The sequence below is a fragment of the Dermacentor albipictus genome, chromosome 4, assembly GCF_038994185.2.
Source record: "Dermacentor albipictus isolate Rhodes 1998 colony chromosome 4, USDA_Dalb.pri_finalv2, whole genome shotgun sequence".
Taxonomy (NCBI): domain Eukaryota; kingdom Metazoa; phylum Arthropoda; class Arachnida; order Ixodida; family Ixodidae; genus Dermacentor; species Dermacentor albipictus.
The window spans coordinates 24,466,756-24,478,113 of NC_091824.1; positions in this window are offsets into that span (position 1 = coordinate 24,466,756).

Genomic DNA, 11,358 nt, shown 5'->3' on the forward strand with positions numbered 1-11,358 from the left:
ATTGCCGGCTTTGTCTGTTAACGCACACATCTGATTCTTGCCTGTTGCTAGTGTCTTCTTCACTGTTTTTAGTCTTCCTCTGTTCCTAAGCGCATGCAAAATTCTATCCATATTATACTTCCTTATGCCAGCTATCTTGCGCTTTTGATTAACTTTGAAAGTTCTGTCGGTTCTATTCTAGAGTTAGGGTTAAAGCCCTTCATACATTGGCGTTTCTTAACATTGCACGCGAAATACGAAGGTTCTGGGATCATTGCCCACCTGCGGCAAGTTGTTTTTTCATCTGCATTAATTTCCATTAATTTATCGTTTCTTTGTTTCATTTATTAAGCACAAGTAATTTCTTCTATATTGTTCTTTGATGCCAGTGTTTGTTGACTTCCTATGATATGACTAATAAAAATCGGGCCCCTCGGTTAACCCGCGTTATTTTCGTTTATTACATAAGGAGGGATTCGAATCCTGCAATATTGATGCCTTCAGGTAGCATGCGTGAATTTTATAGACCAGTTGCCTCAACCCAAAAAGATCACTTTCTCGTGACGCCTGCGGCAGAAAGGATGTTCCACATCCGCCATCAAAGTCTGTGATTTGTGGCGCTGGCTAACACTCCCAGGGTTCTTCTAGGAAACATAAATACCCAAGAAAGTGGACGTAAAGACGGCGCCATTGTAGCTCAATTGGTAGAGCATCGCACGCGTAATGCGAAGGGTGTGGGACCGTTCCCCACCTGCGGCAAGTTGTTTTTCATCTTCTTGCATTTCCATTAATTTATCGTTTAGTTGTTTAATTTATTAAGCACAAGTAATTCCCCCTATATTTGCCTTGGTGTCAGTGTTTGTTGGCTTCCTATGGATATGGCTAATAAATATCGGGCCCCTCAGTTAACTCTTTTTTTCTCTCGTGTCATCATCATCATCATCCTGCCTACGCCCACTGCAGGGCAAAGGTCTCTCCCATACTTCAACTACCGCGGTCATATGCTAATTGTGACCCTGTTGTCCCCACAAACTTCTTAATGTCATCCGCCCATCTAACTTTCTGCCGCCCCTGCTACGCTTCCCTGCTCTTGGAATCCAGTCCGTAACCATTCATGGCCATCGGTTATCTTCTCTCCTCATTACATGCCCTGCCCATGCCCATTTCTTTTTCTTGATTTCAACTAAGATGTCACTAACTCTCGTTTGTTCCCTTACCCAATCTGCTCTCTTCTTATCCCCCTTATCGTTACACCCATCATTCTTCTTTCCGTAGCTGGTTGTGTCTTCCTCAATTTAGGTAGAACCCTTTTCGTAAGCCTCCAGGTTTCTGCCCCGTGGGTGAGTACTGGTAAGACACAGCTGTCGCATGTTGTGTCGGCAGCGGCCGGCAAGTGGGGGCCCACGCCCAGCGAACGCGCGGCGAGCACCGACGCAGTGAAGGAGACTCGGAGCTAACTGCTCCTGATGAAAACCGGAACGAAGACTCAGCCGGCTCGCGGCCGTTTATTACTAATAAAGACTTCACACGCCAGATGACACCGCCTGATTGGACCAAGCTCGTCACATGACAGAAGGGGGGTGCACCATCTAGCTAAACAACTACAAAACATAAATGTATGATAACAGAGATCTGGCAGGGGGCGACACTATACTACATCACCCTCCCCCCCCCTGGAAACAAAGTAAGCATACAGTGAAACGCGCACACAAGACGCGCACTTAAGTCCAAAGACAAATTCAGTTCGTTCCCCCCCACGTTCACACACGCGCACCAGTCGCACACAAAGCACGCACTTAAGTCCACAACAAACTCAATCCGTCCCCGCCCAAGTTCACATACACGCGCACCAGTCTTGGGCACCAAAACACAGGCAGTCACTCAAACAAAGTCCGACAAGGAACACGGCACAAAACTCACTGCACCGCAACAAGGAACACATTTTATACCTGTGTGAACGAAACATGTGAACTGTCTCCTAAATGTCACAGCGAGGCTGCTAGCCGTGGCATTTCGAAGACGGCAAAACGCTCTACATTCAAGAAACAATCATCGAGCCACGGAGGCCGTTTTCTATCACGATGAGGACGCGTGCGTACCTCGGAAGAACTTTGGGGGTTGCGACGCGTATCGGTCGACTTTAAAGACCCAGTTGTCCCACTATTATTTCCCTCCCCCTGGTTGGACAATTGAATGTGGGTGTCGCTCAAAGCTGGAGAGAGTTGCCCAAGAAGCTCCTCTCGACGTCCCAACAAGTCCTGGGAGGCTACCGATTCCCCCACGGAATCAGAGACGACTGCAGACTGTGTAGACTCGGAAGCGATACAGTCAGACAAGCTACTTAACTGATGCTTATGAGAAGACGATCTCACTACAGACGAGTCATCGGAATGACTATCTAGGTTTGAATATGAGTACAAAAAATCTTTATCACTTGTACACAATGTACTACCTGCTGGATCCTTCATCACTAGGGTTAACTTAGACACATGCCACGTCTTCCCATCACTGAGTAGAAAAGTAGATGGTCCTATCTGGGCCTTGATTTTACGAGGTTTACTGTACTTAAAAAATCCTTTCCTGTTAAATCTTATTCTGACGGTGTCTCCCACCTTGACAGGAGTTGCCTGAGCACCTTTACGTTTGTCTACGTACTGTTTAGTCTGCCACTGTTTCTGCAAGACCCTTTCATGAACTTGAGGCACAAGACTGTCCTGTTCCCGTAGATCTACACAGAGCCGCATGGTTCCATCCTTCTAGCGCACCACCACGAGTGGAGACACCCACTCAGAAGCCTCGACGCGCTCGATGACGTCGCAGTCCTTGAGACGTCGCAATTAATGTGTGACCTGGTCACGGATAGGGTAGTCGGCGCAACTTTGAAGATACTGGTTTCGCATCTTGCTGCCGATGAATTCGGCGCACAAAGTTGTTGACAAGACCCAACTCGTCACTGGAGAGGTGATCAAAACCCGGAGGCACACCTGTGGGGCTCTGCACTGAAGGAAGCGATGGTAGACGACATGTCAGCGACGTACCGTCGATCTGTATGCCCAAACGTTGGATGGCGTCTAAACCCAGCAGTGATGTTCCTGTAGTCGTTACGTGGAACGTGACGGAGCATGACCTTCGGAAAAACTGGACAGTGGCTTGAAACAGGCCTTGAATGTCGATGCGTTGCTTGGAGAGGTTTCTCAAGTCCACTGTTGCTTGTGACAGCCTGTGCTGTCGACCAAAGTGATTTCTAAAATCTTCGGCGGTCATCAATGACACAGATGCTCCCGTATCCACCAGCAGTCGCATGGAGACGCCGTTCACTACGACCGGAACTTCCAAATCTTTTTTAGTCTCCAAAGTGCTCACCGTCAAGACAGACGCGGACGGCTGTCCTGCGGAAGTTGACGAAGACCGCGTCTCTGCGGAAGAGACGTGCTGCACAGTTCGGGTCTTTCGGCATACTGAAGCGAAATGGCCCAACGTGTGGCAGGCGTTGCAGCGCCCATTTCTTGCTGGACAATTCCTGTAAGGCGCGATATGGTTCCTGCTGCCACATCGATCGCATGCACCACGGTTCCCGGAGGAGCCATGTGCGAAATGTCGGCCCTCTTGGCGGCCTCTCAGAAGAAGTCGGCCGTCTTGGCGGCCTCTCAGAAGAAGTCGGCCGTCTTTGCGGCTTCTCGGAAGAAGTCGGTCGTCTTGGCGGCTTCTCGGAAGAAGTCGGCCATCCTCGTGGCCTGCCGGACTACGTCGGCCATCTTGGCAGCTTCCCGGAAGAAGTCTGTCATCTTGGCCCGTCGACGGAACGCCAAGTTGAGATGCCTCGATTCTTCGTACATTTTCGGAGCCGAACGCGCGGTTCGCTCGATGCAGGGCTTCTAACGAGCGTCCAATTCCTTCTGCCTTGGCCAGGGACAGGGTTTCGCCATGAGCCAATAACTTTTCGCGAACGCTGACGTTCTCTACCCCATGTATTATTTGGTCTCGGACGCGCTCGTTGTAAGTTGTGCCGAAGTTGCACTGTACCGCCTTCTCCTTCAATGCGGTCACGAATTCCAGGAATCCTTCTCCCTCGAACTGCTTTCGACTGGTGAATTCGTGCCTCTCCGCTAGAACATTTGTTGACGTGGCGAACAGCCGGTCAAGCCGCTGCAAGAGTTTCTGGAACTCTGACGCTGGCGGGACCGCATCACTTGACGTTAACGCTGCGCCGGTCGACTGCCTAGCTGCTTCCTGCTCCTCGTCTGCTAAGTGCTTTCGTTGTCCCTCACGCCCGAGAGCGCTGACGAGCGCGGACGCTCGTCGCGTGTCCGTCCAGTCGCCACCACCGGCCGCTTCGAGGTGGGCCTGAAAAATTTTTTTCCATCGATACCATGGAATTAACGGTGGCCCGGGCACTTCAAGAAAAACGGGAAGGTTCGCCGAAAAGGAAGCCATGCCCGGTATCATGCAGGAGTCAGTGCAGGAGACAAGCCGGAGCTCGCAGCAGGAATGGGGCAAGGAAGAACAAAGGGGTCGGGAAGGCCTAGGCTCGGAAGCCTCGTGACGCCAGATGCGTCGGCGGCGTTTGCCTGCCGTGCAGACACAGGAAGGGACGCTTCACTTACGAAGCTCGTTGGTTTCCCGGGGCTTCGGTCGGAACCGCAGCGGGAATCCCATACTCGTCGCCAAAAGATGCGTCGGCAGCGGCCGGCAAGTGGGGGCCCACGCCTAGCGAACGCGCGGCGAGCACCGACGCAGTGAAGGAGACTCGGAGCTAACTGCTCCTGATGAAAACCGGAACGAAGACTCAGTCGGCTCGCGGCCGTTTATTACTAATAAAGACTTCACACGCCAGATGACACCTCCTGATTGGTCCAAGCTCGTCACATGACAGAAGGGGGGTGCGCCATCTAGCTAAACAACTACAAAACATAAATGTATGATAACACAGAGATCTGGCAGGGGGCGACACTATACTACATCATACACTTTTATTTTGAGGGATAATGGTGACCTGCTGTTCATGACCTGAGAATGCCTGCCAAACGCACCCCAGCCCATTCTTATTCTTCTGATTTATTCAGTCTCATGATCCGGATCCGCGGTCACTACTTGTCCTAAGTAAATGTATTCCCTTACCACTTCCAGTGCCTCGCTACCTATCGTAAACTGCTGCTCTCTTCCGAGACTGTTCAACATCAGTTTTCTGCAGAATAATTTGCTCACTTTGCATGCTCATTTGCATGCTCACTGACCTCTCCAGGTCAGTGAGCATGCATTGAAATTGGTCCCCTGAGTTACTAAGCAAGTCAATATCATCAGCGGATCCCAAGTGACTATTCTCCCCTAACCCTTATCCCCAATTCTTCCCAATCCAGGTCTCTGAATACATCCTGTAAACACGCTGTGAATAGCACTGGAGAAATATCCCTGCCTGACGCCCTTCTTTATTGGGATTTGGTGCTTTCTTTATGGAGGACTACGGTTTCTGTAGAGCCGCAATATACATTTCAGTATATTTACATACGTCCCGTCTACACCCTGATTCCGTAATGTCTGCATGTCTGCTGAGGTTTCGACTGAATCAAACGCTTTCTCTTAATCCATGAAAACTATGTATGAGGGTTGGTTATATTCCTCACATTTCTCTATCACCTGATTGATAGTGTGAATATGGTCTATTGTTGAGTAGTCTTTACGATATCCACCTGGTCCTTTGGTTGACAGAAGTCTAAGGTGTTCCTGATCCTGTTTGCGATTACCTTAGTAAGTACTTTGTGGGCAACGGACAATAAGTTGATTGGTCTATAATTTTTCAAGTCTATGGCGTCCCCTTTTTTATGGATTAAGATTATGTTGGCGTTCTTCCAAGATTTCGGTACGCTCGAGGTCAAGAGACATTGCGTATACAGGGTGGCCAGTTTTTCTAGAACAATCTGCCCACCATCCTTCAACAAATCTGCTGTTACCTGATCCTCCCCAGCTGTCTTCCCCCTTTGCATAGCGCCGAAGGCTGTCTTTACTTCTTCGGGCGTTACTTGTGGGATGTCAAATTCCTCTAGACTATTCCCTCTTCCATTATCGTCGTGGGTGCCACTGGTACTGCATAAATGTCTATGGAGCTCCTCAGCCACTTGAACTATCTTATCCGTATTAGTAATGATATCGCCGGCTTGTCTCTTATCGCATACATCTGATTCTCGGTCTATATATACACACTGTCACCTTAAGGATAACAGGTGACCTTTATTGTAGCGTTGAGCCCGCGTCTGCGGGCTCAACGACTGCGCACTAGAAAAACTCAAGCGCCCGCACGTGGATTGAAGAGTCTTCGTCTGCCTCTTCACTGGCATCCGTCAAAATAGGCGAATGGCGCGTGGACTGACGTGCGTTTTCCTTCTGCTTTCTCTCCACTCCCCTCTGTAATGCGTATGCGTTTGAGGGTAATAAAATGGAATGAAATGAAATTTAAAGCCTCAGGGTCCCTACCGCGCGTTCTGTGACTATGCGTCAGCAAGCGTTTGTGTGTACCTATTTCTCTGAGCGTGTACTTCCGCGTTTACGGAGAGACGCGAGGTGGCGTCGCCGCGTGTGGACGTGTCTCATCGGCTCCGTGAGTTTTTGGGTGTAGCGCCCGCTCTGGTTGCTACATCCTAGTGGCTCTTTCACGCGACATGTGTGAAGATTTCCACGACTGTTCCTTCGAGGGGGGGGGGGGGGGGGAGCATAATGGCGCACCTTTCAACAGGCGCCACAAAAATAGAAAGCAGAAGGAAAACGCACGTCAGTCCACGCGCCATTCACCTAATTTGACGGATGCCAGTGAAGAGGCAGACGAAGACCAATCCACGTGCGGGCGCTTGAGTTTTTCTAGTGCGCAGTCGTTGAGCCCGCAGACGCGGGCTCAACGCTACAATAAAGGTCACCTGTTATCCTTAAGGTGACAGTGTGTATATATAGACCGAGAATCAGATGTATGCGATAAGAGACAAGCCGGCGATATCATTACTAATACGGATAAGATAGTTCAAGTGGCTGAGGAGCTCCATAGAGATTTATGCAGTACCAGTGGCACCCACGACGATAATGGAAGAGGGAATAGTCTAGAGGAATTTGACATCCCACAAGTAACGCCCGAAGAAGTAAAGATAGCCTTCGGCGCTATGCAAAGGGGGAAGACAGCTGGGGAGGATCAGGTAACAGCAGATTTGTTGAAGGATGGTGGGCAGATTGTTCTAGAAAAACTGGCCACCCTGTATACGCAATGTCTCTTGACCTCGAGCGTACCGAAATCTTGGAAGAACGCCAACATAATCTTAATCCATAAGAAAGCGGACGCCAAATGCTTGAAAAATTATAGACCAATCAGCTTATTGTCCGTTGCCCGCAAAGTACTTACTAAGGTAATCGCAAACAGAATCAGGAACACCTTAGACTTCTGTCAACCAAAGGACCAGGTGGATTTCGTAAAGACTACTCAACAATAGACCCTATTCGCACTATCAATCAGGTGATAGAGAAATGTGCGGAATATAACCAACCCCACACATAGTTTTCATGGATTAAGAGAAAGGGTTTGATTCAGTCGAAACCTCAGCAGACATGCAGGCGTTACGGAATCAGGGTGTAGACGGGACGTATGTAAATACAGTGAAAGCTCGTTAATTCGAACTTCAATAATTCGAATTTATGGATAATTCGAACTGTACGATTAGGTCCGGCCAAGCTCCACAGAAGTCTATGTATAAAAAATTACCGACGATTACGTTACTTCCTAATGCGAAATTTGAGCGCAGCAAAAAAGCTGTTTCACCTTTTCGATAGATTGAGGCAAAGAAATCGAGCAACACATGTATGCGCTATCACAGAATTTTTTTTTTATTTTTCACACGTATTCCTTTAACAAAGACTCCACTAACAGTTCTTGACAGTCATGAAGGAAGCTTTGTGGTCGGAGAAATAGACTGATATATGTTCGACTTGGTACACCAATGCTTGATTTTCAAAGACGTTCACAAAGACGTTCACAACTGGGCCCTTAATGCCATATTGGCCTCCGCCGTGCATCAGTCGTCGCACTTGCATGAATGGGATTCGCGGAGATACGAGTCTTACACTCACCGCATTAAGTTGTGGAAGGTGCGCTGGCTTCGAGGGATATTTGTAACCGTTTGTTGTCGAAATAACAACCAAAACAAGCGCGAACGAGACCGACCCAACAGAACCAAACAGGCGCGGGCGAGAGCTGTGGCGCGAGCAGACGATAGTACGAAACGAGCGGATCGGCTGAGACCAGACACGAGTGCGCATCGAGCCGTAAGGAGGGTCCGCATGACACCAGCATCGCGCGCGCACGTCACTGAAGGGGCCGCTCTCATTGGTCTCCGCCATTCGCGGCTCGCGTCCTTCGTCTCCCACTCCAGCGAAGGGGGGCGGAGCTGGTTACGAGGCCGACGACAACGCCGACGACGACGCGAAACCCAGGAACGGACGCCAAAGAGCTGCGCTCTAAAAAGTCCGTTAATTCGAACGCGAGAAGGTTCCCTCACGGATAATCCGAACTACGCTCGCCTGGCACACGGCCAGAGAAACGCGCCTACTGCCTACACACAAGGCTGTATTGCCTCCTAAACGGAGAGAACGGCGTGAGAAGGCAAAATCGGAAAAAAAATCTAACCGACGCGGCGTCAGCCAGAAGGCAGCGGCGGCTGCCGCCTCTCCGTTCTACGTAACCTCCGAGACTTCTTGCCCGTTGCAAATCTCGGAGGCTTTGCAAATCTTGTACAGCTGCTAATGTTGTGCGGAGATGGTACGGCAAGCGCCAAAACAAAGCGAATCAAGTACGTCGCAGCTGCGCTTGCAATCAAGAACCAACGAATCAGGGCCTTCGCCACCTTCACATGTTCGGCGTCTTTGTCTCGGCAGTCTTCATCGGTTGTGTACCTCTGTATTCAGCTTAGGAGGTATCCGCCGTCGCGATTCATTGTGATGGTGTTAAGCCTCGGCTAACGTTCGTTTCGGTGGACATCGGTGGTGTGGCACAGTCGGACCCAGAGCTTCGACTTGAAGATGGCGTGTGCCCGCGGCACACGCCATCAGTTTCTGACACGCCAAATTTCTGACATTCCCTACTGCTTCCAAATCGCATTGTACTGTTGCTCTCCTTCACTTTCGTTAGTTCGAATCGAAGCGGCTTCCCCTTGCGGTTCGAATTAACGAGCTTTTACTGTATACTGAAATGTATATTGCGGCTCTACAGGAACCGTAGTCCTCCATAAAGAAAGCACCAAATCCCAATAAAGAAGGGCGTCAGGCAGGGAGATAAGATCTGTCCAGTGCTATTCACAGCGTGTTTACAGGAGGTATTCAGAGACCTGGATTGGGAAGGATTGGGGATAAGGGTTAGGGGAGAATAGTAACTTGCGATCCGCTGATGATATTGACTTGCTTAGTAACTCAGGGGACCAATTTCAATGCATGCTCACTGACCTGGAGAGGTAAAGCAGAAGGGTGGGCCTAAAAATTATTCTGCAGAAAACTAATGTTGAACAGTCTCGGAAGAGAACAGCAGTTTACGATAGGTAGCGAGGCACTGGAAGTGCTAAGGGAATACATTTACTTAGGACAGGTAGTGACCGCGAATCCGGATCATGAGACTGAAATAATCAGAAGAATAAGAATGGGCTGGGGTGCGTTTGGCAGGCATTCTCAGACCATGAACAGCAGGTTGCCATTATCCCTCAAAAGAAAAGTGTATGACAGCTGTGTCTTACCAGTACTCACCCACGGGGCAGAAACCTGGAGGCTTACGAAAAGGGTTCTACTTAAATTGAGGACGACGCAACTAGCTACGGAAAGAAGAATGATGGGTGTAAGAGGGGATAAGAAGAGAGCAGATTGGGTAAGGGAACAAACGCGAGTTAGTCACATCTTAGTTGAAATCAAGAAAAAGAAATGGGCATGGGCAGGGCATGTAATGAGGAGGGAAGATAACCGACGGCCATGAAGTTACGGAGTGGATTCCAAGAGCAGGGAAGCGTAGCAGGGGCGGCAGAAAGCTAGATGGGCGGATGAGATTAAGAAGTTTGCAGGGACAACATGGTCACAATTAGCGTATGAGCGCGGTAGTTGGAGAAGTATGGGAGAGACCTTTGCCCTGCAGAGCAATTACCTGAGATAAATGAAAAACTTTCTAAATATAGCTTGAAACGTTCAGGCATCGATAGGAAAGTTGTGGAGCTTAACAGATATTGCCCAACCCAGGTACTTCCAACGAGATAGACTTAGCGTGGCCATTTTCATTCAGGAAAAACGAAAGCCCGCAGAGTTTAAGAAATATGATGTGACAGCGCGCTCTGTGCACCCGAATGCGGCGTGATTACAGCGCTCTCATGACTGATTTGTAAAAAACATCGCCAGCACCACGCCTTCCCGTCACCTACGAGAAAGGGCTTAAACCTTTGCTCGGCTCTGACATTACCGGCAGCGGCTGGCGACGGCACTCCGAAAAAGCACTTCGTCAGCCACTGCCGGTTCATCTGGGTCCACTTCAGCCAGTATAGACGAGAAAACCATGGCCAGGCGGCGCTACTGCGCCTCTCCTGATAGTACAGTGGCTAGCCACTGTACTGATAGGGTGCCTCGATGCGCGCGCCTCGCGCATCGAGGCCAGCCCCAATGTGGAAACGCCAAGCAGAGCGGTCGCTTCGTGGCGTAGTCTCCGCTTCGTTTACGTTGTGCCGTCCGCGCTTTTCTTCGCTGCTCGTTCTCACGGCGCTCCGTTTTCGACGGCGGCAGGTCGCCTGCTTGCGCAACAGCGATGCAAAGATGGCCGTGCGGTTTCAAGAAGGTTGCCGACAGCTTTTTTTCGTGGCGGCAACCTCACGATAGGGGAGCGTCTGCTTCCGAACGTGTACAGCGTTGAACAAATTGTGGACGGTGATGTGAGAGTGAAAGCCAAGTGCGTGTCAAGGTGTCCGACAAGATCGTAGACGACGTCGAGTTAGAGGTACGCACCATGTTCAGAAATTTGGCCACTTTTGTTTCAATTACAACATAAGTCACACTGGCAGCAGGAACTTCTGTTGTCAAACTACTCGATGACTGCAGATCCATTGGGCTGCTTCTTGACGGTTCCGTCACTTCACAAAGGCATGTTCTGGAGTTTGTTTCACACGTGTCTTGCTGCTGCTCAAGAGCTGTGTCGCTGCAGTACGAAAGCACATGTCCCGGTGGGGCTGACTGCTGAGAAGACTGTTGTGATTGCCATTGGTCTGTTTGGCGCCGCTTCCATCTGCATCGCATATAAATGAAACAGTATGTGTGCCTATTTGTTGTGGGGATTAAAGTACTCCCAATAATATGTTTGCAAAGGTAACGTTCCTGTGAATGTGTGCATAT